The sequence below is a fragment of the Sturnira hondurensis genome, unplaced genomic scaffold (assembly GCF_014824575.4).
Source record: "Sturnira hondurensis isolate 20B ecotype Veracruz unplaced genomic scaffold, ASM1482457v3 Scaffold0006413, whole genome shotgun sequence".
NCBI classification, from domain to species: Eukaryota; Metazoa; Chordata; class Mammalia; order Chiroptera; family Phyllostomidae; genus Sturnira; species Sturnira hondurensis.
This window is the reverse complement of record NW_028079044.1, coordinates 5,456,291-5,471,421: the sequence shown is the minus strand read 5'-3', so window position 1 is coordinate 5,471,421 and position 15,131 is coordinate 5,456,291. Positions and strand designations below refer to the sequence as shown.

Here is a 15,131-nt window from a genome sequence, read left to right as displayed (position 1 = left end):
CATCAGCGCCACCAGTATTGTCAGCAAGTGATGCATGAGAAAACTGATAGGTGAGCATTCCATTTTTGACCTGTGTATTCAACCTGTTGCTAGGTGGAGTGTGGCATTGTTTACACAATCATGAATTTGGCGGGATCCCTAATAAGAATGATTAAATACATGTGTCAGGCAAAATTTAAAATGAAACTTAAATCAGTACAGCCTACCCGTGTGCTGACAGACACCTTCTATCTGTCACTACCTGCGTAGAAAACGCACAGACTTTAAGGTCGAAGAAAAGTTGAAAACAGCCCCTTCTCACTGCAGTTTCACAAAGTCACCCACTTTCTCACAGGCTGGTTAAGCCACTCATTCTATCTTTCTGATCCTTAAATTCCTCAAGCCACAGAGCAGGCATGACACCGCCAACCTCACAGGGCTACTGGAAGGATAAATAGTGTGTATGTGAAGGCACATGGTTCATGCCCACCTCGTGCTGGAAAGCACACAAAAACCTCTTTGGAAAGTTGCAGTCAGTGCAGGAGAAAAAAGCCTGTTGAACTTCGACAACGCAGGAGTCAGGGGACCCGTGAGGGATGTGGTAGCAAGGGCATGACCTGCATCCTGAACCAGACTGCACACTGAGCAGGGCCTCGCAGCACCACTGGCTACCACGTGGTGACACCAGCGTGCCCCCTCCTGAACACAGGGCAGGCAGCACGTGACCCCAGCACAGATTACTGGCCACTAACTAAGAAGCTTTCTGACCCTGGGGGAGAAAAGCTACCCTCCAGAGACAGGAGGGAGGAAACCACATCATACATTCCAAACCCAGAGGGACAATGCTTTCCGAGGAGGTAGGGCTGAGGAAGCTGCTTCAAAGCAGATGCAAGAAACTGCGTGGGCTGCGACCCAAAGTGGTCCAACAGCTCCCGCCACACCCAGCCACAGCAGATAGATGCTCCCAGGGAGATAACTATCTCTGGCGAGTCAGTGCGGAGTAGGGCCCCACCGACTAGCTGTAAGACACTGAGCAAGTTACTTCATCTCTCCAAGCCTGGTTTCCTCATCGGTAAACAGAGATAAGGTCTGTGCCCACCACTAGCATTCTTCTGAGCTTGCAATGAGGTAATGCACGGAATAAATAGCACAGAGCCAGGTACAGAGGCATTCAATAAAGGTTGGCCAATATTGTCGAAAAGGTCTGTTTCCTTCATAACTGGACACCAGACCAATCGAGCAGACCTGAGAACAATATGGCCTCACCATTTGTTTCCTCCCACAAAAATTTCTTTTTTGATTATGAATCTGTAGTTTTCATAGGGAATCCACACACATTATTGTAACTGATTCTCATAGCAACCTTTGCGGAGCTAGGGAGGGCAGGTGGTCTCCATTTTACAGGTATACAAAGAACCATCTCCCTTCCTTACATTCAGCCATTCAAAAACTCTGTTTTACTGTCTCTTGTTTGTGAGCTTTTTGAGAGTAGGGAGAGAAATTCCACCCCAAAGTCTGGAAAAGAGGCGCTCTTTAAGGCAAAATACTGAACCAGTGGGGAGGGGAGTAACAGCAATAACCATCCTAACAATGGAGCCTCCTACACCAACAGTTTGGCTTGCTGGTTCCCAATGCAGCTGGAACCTCGGCAAATCAGTTACACTGTCCATTCCCAGGCGGGAGAGGGAACCACAGAGAGGATTCCCAAATCAGCCGCTGAATCAGTGACCTGGGCCTCACTTTCCTCTTCCAAAAAAGCACGGAGCACAGCTGCTCCTTATCAAACAAAGAGCTAGCACGGATCCAGGACACAATTTATGTCCACAGACAGCTATGAGCTCACAGGAAAGTGAGGGTGAGGTAAGGAAGATCATTCCAGAATCCCTGAATGACAACGATGACCAAGCTGAGGATCTGGGCCCGCACAGCCCACTGCCGGCGGACACTCCCAGAGGCTCCAGCCCTCTACCTCCCCGCCCGCCGTCTGAATGTGTGCCCTGATGAAGGCTGCAGCGTGTGGTTCTGAGGCCCAGAATTCCTTGCCAAGTTTGGCCGTTGTCAAGCCCACTGCTGAATGAGTATGACTTTTAAAAAATTGCTTCCTTGTGTTTCAAGTAAAAAATAACCTCCCATCTCAAAATGGAAATCAAATATATTTGCTGAGAACACCAAAGATTTTTTTTTAAAGGGGGTGGCGGCGATTGGGAGGCACTGAGGGCTGCGGAGCAGTTCTTAGGCCAAGATTACTTTTATCGTGGATACTCCTTCTGTTTGAAAGGCCAAGCTCGCACGTTAATCTGGTATCTACATCTCTGAGGCCCTGCCTCTATTTGCTCAGAGTATTATTAACTGCTTGGCTCCTAGGAAAGCATTACTCATGCCTCACAGTGAGCGAAGGCATGTTTGCAGTTAGAAAAGCCACACTCATTTTACAGTCACACAATATAAAAGTCTGAGTGGCTACCACGCCTAGCAGGATGGATTCCAGTTTCATGGGTTACACCTCTATGTCTTTTGCTGTGTGACTGTATTACATCAGCATAATCCTTAAACTCTCTCCTGGTCCAATACTCTTGCCCCTTCCCATTCAAAGGACAAAGAAAAAAAAAAAAACAGAAGAGACAACAGGAGGCCTAATTAATTTCCAGGGGGCAGTTTCTCTCTCCCCAAGTACTTTAGTCCTCTCCTCTCCTCCCCACCAAAGGTAACTCCCCAGCACTCGGCGGGGTACAGGAACTATATGAGGGAGGTCCCTAGGGTCCTATCAAAATTTCATTTTATCAAAAAAATAGACACCGCCCTGACTGGTATGCCTCAGTGGCTTGAGCACAGGCCTGCGAACCAAAGGATCGCGGTTTGATTCCCAGTCAGGGCACATGCCTGGGTTGCAGGCCAGTTCCCAGCAAGGGATGCACAAGAGGCACCCATACATTGATATTTCTCTCCTCCTCTCCTTCCCTTCCCCTCTAAAGATAAATAAATAAAATCTTAAAAAAAAAGTAGACACCCAGAAAAGCCCCTCCAGAAGTTACAGCTTAGCTACATCATAGAAGCAAAACCATTCCAACGCAATTCATTCTTTCATCAACGCATTATGATGAGGCTGCCTCTTAGGGCAGCAGAGGCAAAGGGAGGAGGAGCAACGGACTCACTCTAAAACCACTCTATATGTTTTAGTGCCTTCATTTTTTACTCATTCATTCATTCCTTTATTTGAGGCATTTATTCATGTGCTGAGTACTAGAAAGGAATGCAAGGATGGACGAACACAGACATTATCCTCTGTACAAAGTAAGAGGTACTGGTCTGGGACTTGGGAGAGATTCCCCGGACGTGGAACGTCCAGGGTCAGCACAGGGAAAGTGTCTGACAATCCAGGAATAGCTGGTCCCCAATTAAAACAATATTCTAATGTAAGCTTCACAACCCCCACCCCGCCCCCCCACCTCACAGGACTAGGAGCCAGAATTTGGATGCTGGCCTATGTGAACTGCACAGCCTGTGTGCTTTCTGAAATGAGAGATAAAAGGTCCTAACACTGAACACAGCCTCCACAGCCCTGCTCACCACGCCTTGGCCACAGGCTGCTGAGCACTTTCCTCCTTGGCTCCACTCGCCACCCCACCCACTCTCCACCACAGACTGCGCAGCTGGGATTGCATCTGCTTGACAGTTGTTCGCAGATAATGTGCAATCTCCCTCTACCACTGCAAGGCTGGTTTTTTTTTTAAAGAGCAAGTTTAAATCTCTGTAGGAATAAAGATCTCCTTCAACAGAAAATCAGGCACTGTTTTCAAGTACCAGAAACCCACTCTGCACTGAACTTGCACCTACTACTCAGGTACTGAATGTTCAAGCTGGCAATCCACCGAAACTCACTGGCATTTAACAGTTCAAACAGATGAAGCTGACTTTCAGACACCTTAAACTTGACACTTTTAAGTAGACTTTCAAACCTTTCTTAAAAGACAAAACAAACAAACAATCAAACCGCCCCCCAACTCAAAATGCCAAGGCTACATTCCAAGAGATAACCACCATTTGCATGTCCTGCCCCCAAAACAATGTCTATAATTTGCATCAGGATTTTAAGCAAAACACACACTCTCACTTCTGCAACCAGTCAGCACTTAAACCGACAGCTGTCACTCCAAACTGCCATCACAAGTGTACTGTGATGGAGGGTGACAAATTTGCCCCAATAATGACAGAGACCATGGGATCTCCTTGCCACCAGAGAAGAACAGAGCCTCCAGACTTACGTTCTGCTCTCATTCTTCACGCACAAAGTGTGCCCCACTGATCCTCAAATTAACTTTCCACTTACATCATTTCAGCACTGAAAAGGGACCTGAAGGCCAGGTCTTTCACAAGGCCTTTGTGAAAACAGATATTATAGACTGGCCTGTGTCTCCATGCTACTTTGGTTACTGGATTTGCTACCTAAAGGTCCTGTGCCTCTGGAAAACAAGGTTGGGAGAGAGAGAAGGGCTCAGACAGGTCTTTCCACAGCAAACACAGTAGAGGCCTTCAAGGATCTACGGACGGCAGCTAACCTAGTTTGGCTGTAGTTCTCTCTGACAAAGTGCTGGATGCTTTGGCTTCAGCAGCAACTGCTCCAGACGCTTTGTATGAACTTGGAAGAGGCATACTACTGTGACCTTCAACCTACATGCAAAGCCACAGACCCAAGTGACTGCCATCAACCTTGTGTACTTCATGAAGGGGAACATAAAAATCGGTGTTTCAGTTGGGTGCATTTTCAGGGAAATCAAACACTCTTTTAACATGCTAAAGGAAACCACACCCAGAACAGGTTTCAGGGGTTAGGGCAGGGTTGAGACACTCAACTCAAGTTCAAAAGACTTGCCCCTTCTGGGCCTCACTTTGCCATTTAACGAAGGCCTGTAATAGTAATGGTTGTCACTGATTCCTGAGGGCCCACTAAGTACCAGGTACTGTGTCAAACAGTTTCCGTGGAAAAGTTCACTTATTCTTAAAACAATCTTATTACCTAGCATTTGTATTACCCTTGTCCATAAATGAGTAAAAAGACTCAGATTAGTAAATAAATTGCCCTAATTTGGAAAACAATTTGGCACAAGGCATAGAAATAATCACGTATGAAAAGTTTGTAACGATAAGTAAAAAACAGAAACAGGATGACCAGACAAAACTGAATCCATATAATGATTATAATAATGTCAAATTGTATATGCACATAGGAAATAACTATCGAAGTTAAAATTGGCCGGCATTGCAGGATCTTACATAAACTATTACATTTTTATTTCTTCTGAAGGTGTCAGTATGGTTGTGAAATAATGCATATATATAAAAAGAATATGAAAGGCAGAAAACTGTACTTGAACAACAATTAAACTAAAAAAAATTTTTAAAAGAATTTGAATAATACAAAGGACAGCTAAAAATTTAACTTTGTCCATTGATGACCTTCAAACCTTCTTTTGAAAGAACAGCATCTGAGTCACTTCCTGACTGCTGCTGCTTTCATTACCTGTGTCAGGAAGGTTCTGGAGTGGTGCCAGTCAAGAGCAGAAGTCATTTATCTCCCCCTCCCCCCACTTCTTTTCTTTCTTTTTCTAAGGGGCAAAAACTTCCAGCCAGCAAGTTTCAGCAGGTGCTTTTTCTCCCCTACCTAATCAATACCCAGTCATTTTAGAAGCTTTACCTGCAGACTCACCGGAAATGAGCACTTACATGAAATAACAGATATTTAATGTATTTCAGATCCATCTTTAACACCAAAATTTGAAGGCACTACTAGGTAAATCTGATATATGTGAAGCTGGACTATAACTACCTGTAAAACCAGCAACATTAGTTTAACACAGCATCATCTTACTAAGATGGAGCACAGGGAAAGAGGGGTATATTTTTGCTTTAAAAAAAAGTTTGAGCCCTGGCTGGTGTAGCTCAGTGGACTGAGGGTAGGCTGCAAACCAAAGGGTTCCCAGTTCGATTCCCAGTCAGGGCACATGCCTGGGTTATGAGGCCAGGTCCCCAGTGGGGGCCACTTGGGAGGCAACCACACATTGCTGTTTCTCTTCCTCTCTTTCTCCCACCCTTCCCCTCTATCTAAAAATAAGTAAAAAAAATTTTAAAGTTTGAAAATATACAAAAAACTGAACTCATAAAACAGGTATGAACTTAATAATCCTCCACTTCCCAGGACATCATGGTGAAATTCTGAAAGAATGCAGAGGGAGCTGGCCCAGAGTATTTTTGTAATTCTCCATTAATACCAAATGGGTAAATGAAAAGAAACTATTTTTTTTAACCTCACGAATTTCTAGAACTGCAGGATTAGCAAGGAGAAAAATACCAGCCAAATTCTACAAAGACTTACAAAGCTAGGAATTAACCAGCCATGCTTTAAAGCCCTGTAATCTCCTAGGGCAATACTAAACTTTCTTTAATTAACCAACTATGCATTTGGATAAAAGATTGTTTTTATAGTTAAAATGATTCCACTTATTGAAGAGAGAAAAATCCACAAAACTCCTACTTGTAATGTAGGCTCTGTATAAAACATACAAACTTAAACCTCAGAAAGGTCATAATCTTTCTGGGACTATTTCCTTCTCTGCACACAGAAGCAGAAAGGAGGCAAGTAGAAATTATTTTTCCTTAAACCTGAATGTGGATCCAATACACTTGGGGAGCCTGTTGAAAGAAGGTTCTGACTCAGCAGGTCTGGGGTTCTGCATTTCTAACAAACTGCCGCATCACCTACAGACCACTCTGAGCAACAAGGTTAAGTACTATACAGTTCAAAATTTGAAGAGTCCGTGTTTCTTCTAAGTTCCTTACCCCGCCAAGATATCAAACAGTCTCTTAACTCTTCTTCCTGCCTTGCTTGATCACTACCTCTAAAACAATCATATTTAGGAGCCAGACCATCTTTTCTTTAAAATCCTTCAGGAGCTTCCCATTGTCGGTTTTACTTCCAAAGTCCTTGACCTGATTTTGAGGACTAGGTATCCTCTGGCCTTTGTTAATTATCCTTCTAGAAGAGCCCCCCCCCCCCCCACCAGCTCTTGGTTGCTCTGCATTCTAAACTCTGGCCGTCCTTCGCCTGCTCAAATTCCCCTACCTGGGTCCCTTACCTCTTGGTTCGCTACCTTGGGTCCTCACCTGGAACAAGTTTATTTCTCCACTTGCTTGTACTGATTGATCAGCTCAGCCAGCATCTCCAGCAGAACTGAAACACACTTCCTAATCGGAGGACAGTCACTGGCTCATTGAAAAACAGGTGATCAACACATATTTGTTAATAAACAAATAGAATAAACAAAAATGCAAGCCCTCTCTTTGTAAAGTCAGTTTTATTTCTTAGGATTCTTGTATTAGTGACCAACCACTGAGCATTTAAATGGTAAGCCCTCTGCACCTATGAAACGGTTTAACAACTGCCAGATTTATAATTAAGCCACTCTAGCAAAGAATACCGAAATTAGAAAAATGCTTACAACGTCCCCATCATTTACTCCTCCATCACCAGTGTTCCATCGCTGGCCAGAGCTTAAGAGCCGACAGAAACGTGTTGGGAAAGGAGGAGAAAAGGCACCGAAATCTAAAAATGGCCAAGCTCCACCTGGCTGACTTTGATGCCGAGCATCAGTGCCACACCAGTGACACGCCGGTGCGCATGGACATCCAGCTGTGAAGCCGTGGTTCTTTGTCAACCTGAAGCTGTCACCAAGCCCGTCATTTTCCAAAAGGGGGAAAACAAACCCTGAAGCCCATGAACTGCTGTACAACACTGCAGGGGCGCTTCAAGCTCACCCGTATGTGCAAGTTTTCTTTAAAAGAAAATGATGTTTTCAAGGAAACTTCATAGACTTTCTGGCATTCGCTGTTCAACACACCCTGGAAGGTAAACCTGACAGATATTAAGAACAGGAAAGCAGCCCAAATCCTCAGACACCTGAGACAGGGCCACGGCCAGGTGCTACCTTGCCACCCTTCCAGAGGCCCCACGGCTGAGGTTTCTGTTTTTAAGGTCAAATCCAACAGACTTTTAAAAGTTAAGAACCTAAATGGAACTAAACCAGATGCCTTACTAAACTGTCTTCAAAGTCCACATATACTATTACCTTTTTTTTTTCTAAACTTACATCTCTTTCTAGATTGGTCTTCACGCCAACTTAGTGAGGGAGCTGTGACAGACAACTGACCCCGTTTGGCAGATGAGCTGGCTGAGGCCTTCGGATGTTAAAGGGCTTCCCTGATTTAATGAAAGAGAGCCCATTCCCGACGACTTCAATGCCTTTTCCACTATTACGCAACTGTGTTCTAAAACACACTTTTTCACGAGACTTCATTGTTCAACAAGGACTCAGACAGATGCTCCGATTTGGAAGCAACGACATGCAGTCTGTTCTTCCACATCTTCCTCCGCCCACCCACCCCACCAATTACAAAGACTGCACGAACGGTCCAATCAGGGAGTGATTCTGAAACTTTAGTGTGCACCAGATTCACTAGGCAGACTAGTTAAAACACCCACTGCTGGGCCCCGCCCCAGTTTCAGACCCAGCAGGTCAGAAGTAGGACCTGCTGACTCCTGTTTCTAGTGAGTTCCCAGGTCATGCTGACGCTGCTGGTATAAGGACCTCATTTGGAGAACCGCTGCAATAAAGCAGCCCATGATACTAACTTCACTTATTTACTCTTTAAGGGTTTGTGACTGCTGTGTGTCAGTTATGTTGGACTTTTGTCTCTCTGCACTCCCAGTTTGTGAAATGTAGGGAAAATGGACAAACACTCAAACTATCACCAAAATCCATTTGTGAATGTCACAGAATGAACAAGTGCTTAAACCTCGAGGGAAGGGAATCCAAGCGGAGATTCTGACCTCATCGCCCCACTCTGGAAATACAGTGGTACCTCGGTACTCGTCATTAATTTGTTCTGGAACTCAGCACCGAACGCGACGGGGGATGAAGCATTTTCTCTCTCGGGGCAGCATCGTGACTCATGCAAGTCCTAGCAAGTGTGAGGAGTCCAAAGCAAATGCCGAGTGAGGAAGCATTTTTTCCTCATCAAAATGCGATGAATACAGGGCTTGATGAGTTTTAAAGCTGACAAGTACCGAGATATGACTGTATTTAGAATGATGTGGCATGTGAACAAAGCAACGCGCAAAAGAATGATCCTGACACTTCCTAGGAAAGAAACCAGGAGAGCACAGTCTCAAGGGTGGGAAAGGCAGGGCAGGCTTGGGAAATCGTGAGTATTGTCAGGCAGAGTAACAGGAGATGGAGATGGGAAAGTTGGCTGGAGTCAAATCCCAGTTGTTTTCGGAGGGAGGGGAGCTCTCTTTTAACAGGCTCTGGCTTTAGGGAGGTTGTGCAGCTGCCCAAGGGGCCCCTCTTCCAAAGCCACGGAACGACTACAAGCAGAGGAAGAGGTAGTGGGGCTGTGGACAGACCCCTTCCCAGGCCCAGGGTGTGGGAAGAGATTATCGGGAACAGTCATCCCGAAAGCTTCCTCAGCAGTCGGAACATTCAGAGTCCCATTATTTCACTATCCCAAGAAAAGTGTAGCTTGCACTAAGTGGAAAAGACATATACATCCATGTTTTGTTTTTAATATTTTATGCATTTATTTTTAGAGAGGGGAAAGGGAGGGGGAAAGAGAGGGGAGAAACGTCGAAGTAACACTGATGTTGATTGGTCACACCCCCAACTGAGGACCTGGCCCCCAGGGACATGCCCTGACTGGGAATCGAACCAGTGACATTTTAGTGTGCAGGCCCACACTCAGTGTGTTTCTTTATAAGCATAAATATAAAATATTTATGTTTAAATATTTATTATTTAGAGCAGCCTAGATATGGAAACACAACCCAAGTGTCCATCAACAGATGGCTGGATAATGAAGAAGCGGTGCAGTGGAATATGACTCAGCCGTAAAAAGAGTGAAATCTGCCACCTGCAACAACATGGGTGGGCCTACACGGCACTACGCTAAGTGAAATAAGACAAATGCCAGATACTTTCACTTAAGAAACAAATGAACAAGCAGAAGAGAAACAAACTCACAGACACAGAGAACAGGCTGGCGGTGGTGGCCGGGGGTTGGGGGGATGGAGGGGTGGGGGTTGGGAGACTGGGTGAGGGAGGTTTCAAAGTACAGATCGGTTGTTAGGGAATAGTCACGGGGATGTAAAGCACAGCACAGGTGCTATAGTCAATAATCTGTATGTAACTATGTACGGTGGCAGATGAATAATAGATTTATTGCAGTCATCAGTTAAGTCAGTATAAACATCTAATTACGGGATCATGATGATATTACAATATGATATATAATATGTTATGTCAACTGTAATTTTTTTTTAAAGCGGTCGATTTTCCTTAGTTATTTATCACCTTCATCTTCTTAGCTGGCCTCCAAGAGGCCCCCGCCCTTTTTTAAATGCTCACCTGAGGACATTTTTTTCATTGCTTTCAGAGAGAGAGGAAGGGAGAGGAAAAAAATCATTATGAGAGAGAAACATCCATTGGTTGCCTCTCGTATGCTCCCAGACAGGGGATCAAACCTGCAACCTTTTGGTTACAGGTGATGCTCCGTCCTACCAATGGAACCACACCAGCCAGGCCCCAAGAGCCTTTTAATGACCATCCCAGTCAACCGCTGAACAGAGAGTAATAGAATCGGTGTTCCCTTGCCTTCAGTGTTCCTAACCCACCAAAACCAAGTGTACCACATGTCTGCACAGTTCTGAGTTCATTAATTTCCCAGGCCCCCAGAATAAATTCATGACAGCTGAGTAACAGGTATCTTGGTTCCCACCTGACTTCACACTCTTGTCCTATAGGAGGAACATCAAATATGGAATCAGAAAATCTGGATTCTGGAGAGATGGCTTCAGACGGGTTGATCATAACCCAATGATCTGTTTCCTTATAAAAAGGGGAATACCTACCCAACAGGATTATTATAAGTACTATGGAAATGCACATTCATTTAGAACCTACTAAGTACTAGATCCCATGGCAGATACTTTAAGTAATCTCAGTTAATTTAGCAAGATGATACACATCCAAGTTCAGGGTTACACACAATAATAATAATTATTATAACATTATTCAAAAAGGATTCTAATTCACAAATCTATTAGGAACTTCTAAATTTTTAGCTGAATTCTGGTAAACTGGTGAAAGTCATTTTTTGTTTGTTTGTTTTTAATTGGTGACTTTATCCTCATCCCACAAGCTTATCTGGGCTTAGAAGACTATAGTACCAGGGCCCAGGAAGGAAACAAACCAAAAAGCCAATCTTTTATGCTTTCATTAAACCCAAAAATGACCTTACAAATCTTGCCCCGCCAAACAACAATAGAAATATCATTTGTCACCAACTCTGTTCACTGTCCCAATGAGGAATATTTGAAGGCTATTACTTTACATTTGAGAAGTTAAAATCTTCACGACAAGCGGGTAGAAGCCCATGTTTAAGACACTAAGCAAGACAAACATCTAGGTACCGTAACTGGAATGTTCTTAAAAACTGAATACATTTTCTTCATGATCTACAGGCATAAAACCAATAAAACCAGCAAATCTTTCCTGACAGTTGAGAAATTAAAACAGACCAAAAAAAAATAATGAAATCCACCAAGGCAACTCTGAGATGGTGTGTAATAAACTAGAGAGCACTAATGTGTCCCCATGACCTGAAACTCTAGTTTCCCTCTGTGTCCGGTGAAGACGGACAACTCTTTCTGGACAGTGGGGTAAACTCACTGAGTCAGGACAGCTAAGGGGAAAACAGCACCTTCTCCAGAAATACCAGGTGCTAAATGTCACCGTCAGGCTGTGAAGAAGGCACAAGAACGTCACTCTTAGCCGTTTCTACTAGATCCTGTCCGCATTACAACTCCACTGCCAGAGCCAAGAGAATCAGTGCCCTGGGGCACAGGCAGGCAAGAGTGCACATTTCACAACACCACCTTTTTAAAATTTTTTGCAGAAATTAAATATTAGTATTAGTATTTAGCCCTGGCTGGTGTGGCTCAGCGGATTGAGAGCTGGTCTGCAGACCCAAAGGTCGCCAGTTTGATTCCTGGTCCTGGTACATTCCTGGGCGGTGGCCAAGGTCCCCAGTTGGGTGTGTGCAAGAGGCAACCAATTGATGCTTCTCTTCCTCTCTCTAAAAATAAAAAAATTAAAATCTTTAAAAAAATTAGTATTTTTAAGTGTGGGACCTGACCAGTATGGCTCAGTTGGTTGGGCATCACTCCTCAAAGCAAAAGAACTTAGGTTCGATTCCTGGTCAGGGCATATGCCTCGGTTGCAGGTTCAGTCCCCCAGTTAAGGGGGTCTGGGCAAATACGAGAAGCAACCAATGGATGTTTCTCTCCCTCCCTTTCCCTCTCTCTAAAAATAAATAAAATCTAAAAAGAAAGAAGTCCAGGAAAAGAAAGTCACAGAAAATAATGTGCAGCCTGGGCCCATGAAAGCTTATGACGTAGACATGTTATTTGAAGAATTTTTCTATCTTCTTATCTTAAAAACCTCATAGGTATGCTATGAACACTAGGTTAAAATACCATGTACAGCCCTGGGCAAATGGCTCAGTCGCCTGGAGCATTGTCCTGTACACCAAAAGGTTGCAGATTTGATTCACAATCAGGGCACACACCTGGGCGGCAGGAGTGTAACAAAGGCAAATGATCAATGTTTCACTCTCACATCGATGTTTCTCTGTCTCTTTAAAAATCAGCAAACCTATCCTGCCAATCTGCCTACCTGGAAGATTTATTTCATCAGGAATGTAAGAGTGAGAACAGAAAGATTGAGGGGTGGTTCTGTTTGGGAGAAGGTCTTGGTCTGGAATTTACGTTACACAACAGGCACAAGCTACAGTTTCTGAGAAGAGCAGCAGGAATATTTTCCTACAAGGAGTTAAACTGGCTGATGTGAAAATGAAGAAGGGATATTACGAACCTCTGTTACGACACACATTTTTCTAAACACACGGCTGAGTTTTGTGGTGTCTCGGTAGTCCTACAACCAATCCAATGTTATCAGACACAAGAACAGACTGAAGAAGGCGATAATTTTGCAGGTGAAAATTTTGACTGAAAGAGAGAGATGAGGTGAGGCAACTGCACTGGGTGTGTCTGTGAGGTGCGCGTTTGTGGTTACCGTTTGAAGCCGTCAGAAGCAGAAGGTCCTCTCTCCTCTTATGCCAGAAGCAGTACAAGTGTGAAAGACACCACTCCACATCTCAGTCCTTCAAATCACTGAGGCTTTGTTCCTAAGCACATGTATTTACTTACCAATACATTTTCCAGAAATTATTTTATCTAAACAGACCAGATTCCTTTTACTGTCATACTTCCCTCAGCCAGAACAAATCTCATTCTGTGGCCCCTCCTGAAATCTTTAAGAACCAGTGTGAAAATATTTGCAGAAATTATCTCCAACGAAATCACAGCACTCTCAGACATAGATGCTAAATGAAGTTTTCATATAAGAAGCATTTAAAAAATTTAATACAGACTCAGAGGAACAGGTGGCCAATGTTGGGTTTTAAATAATAGGGCAGATTATTCCTAGAAGAATTAAAAAAAAAAGGCAGCTTTGTAAGCTGTGCAAAAGTAAGTCAGCAGATAGATTCTCTATGCCACAAAGATGTTGATGATTGGAAGACCTATGAATGCGAAACAAAACACCAAACTAGGGGTGGGGAGCAGAGATGGGGAAAGGTTTCATCAAAAATTCTCCTAAAACGCCTAAAATGCAGTCAGTTCCATTTGTTAGTTAAGAATGATCCTAATTGTAATTCTCCTGGGATCCACCACACTTGAAAGTTAATTCAGCCTTTCTCAGTTCCTCAACACGGGTGGTTTTCTGTTATAGAAATATCAACACTGCACTTGAGCAACTCCTGAACCACAATACTATTTAGAAATAAGAAAGTTATCTGGAACTAAACTGGGGGGGGAGGGCGCACAAAGGTCACACACACAGTCACCACAGAGAAAGGTGAAGCACACGCCTTTTGAAGGGATTTCCTTGAAAAAAAGTGTTGTGAGGGAAACCATCTCAGGAGCACGTGGTGATTTTTAATTTAAACTTTACTTTGTCCTGAGAGCTACGGTTTAAGACATTTCCTGTGTGTAAGCTCCACCCTTTTCAGTGAGCAGTTTTACAACCATCCTCAAACCTTTCAGAATAACAGCCATTTGTTATGGATGAGCCGAGGGGTACACCCCTCCCACACTCTCGTCTTCTCTCCTTGGCTTTCCACTTCTTCTGAGACTGCAGTGGTAGGTTTTCTAAAGGAGAAGCCCCCATGGCTGCTTTCTTCTTGACGTGTGACACAGTGAAGTGAGAGGAGCCCGGGCCACACTGGAAGTGGCCTTCTGAATTCTCTGACCCTGAAACTGTGTGGAGGGGCCTCTCACACAGACCCAGAACATAAGGAGCACACCCCGTTCCTCCATTCACTACTTGCGAGCTTCCCCCACCAGCCCCTGACGGGCTAAGTTTCGCAAAAAGCAAATTCTACCTTCTGTGACCGCAAGAGGAATGAACCAAGGACACACCACTATCCCCTGGAGGGGATGGAGAGTCCTCTCGGCTAACTGCTCAAGGAATGCAGCACAGCCTAGCAAATGTTTAAAATCACGTCCTGTTCTGTCTCTTGTTGTCCAGAAAAGTGTCATTACTGTCAACTATTTCAAAGACAAATAAACCTATGAATGAAATATCTCCTCCCCCTCCTTTCCAATGAAAACATTCTAGGATTGAGCCGCTTCCTTCCTTCCTCCTCTTCACAGGGACCACATTTGTGGCACCGAAAAAAGAGTTAAAATAAGAAACATGCACAGTCTGCAAAGGTTACTTTTTTCACAGCACTAGAGCCATTCCTGGCCTATGACTTGATTCCAGGGGTTTTGAATGGGAAAGAGTTCTGTTTTCAGTTATGAATTCTTTTTCATACATGAGGTCTAAGACACTGCTGGCCAGGCCTGCTGGCTGGGCAGGGACAGCCAAAGGCCACAGGGGCCAACCCTGCCACAGGATTTAGGCCCATCACCTACACAGTGCTCTTCATAAAAATATGTGCGGTAAAATATTGGATTCATTCAATTATTTGAGACTAATACA

At 44.1% G+C, this 15,131-nt stretch overlaps 1 protein-coding gene across 3 annotated transcripts in view; it reads right to left on the bottom strand.

The window, feature by feature from the left end:
- The window catches only part of SPTBN1 (spectrin beta, non-erythrocytic 1), a 195,023-nt gene that overhangs the window by 92,754 nt on the left and 87,138 nt on the right, over positions 1-15,131 (bottom strand). The gene's annotated exons all lie outside the window — the stretch shown is intronic.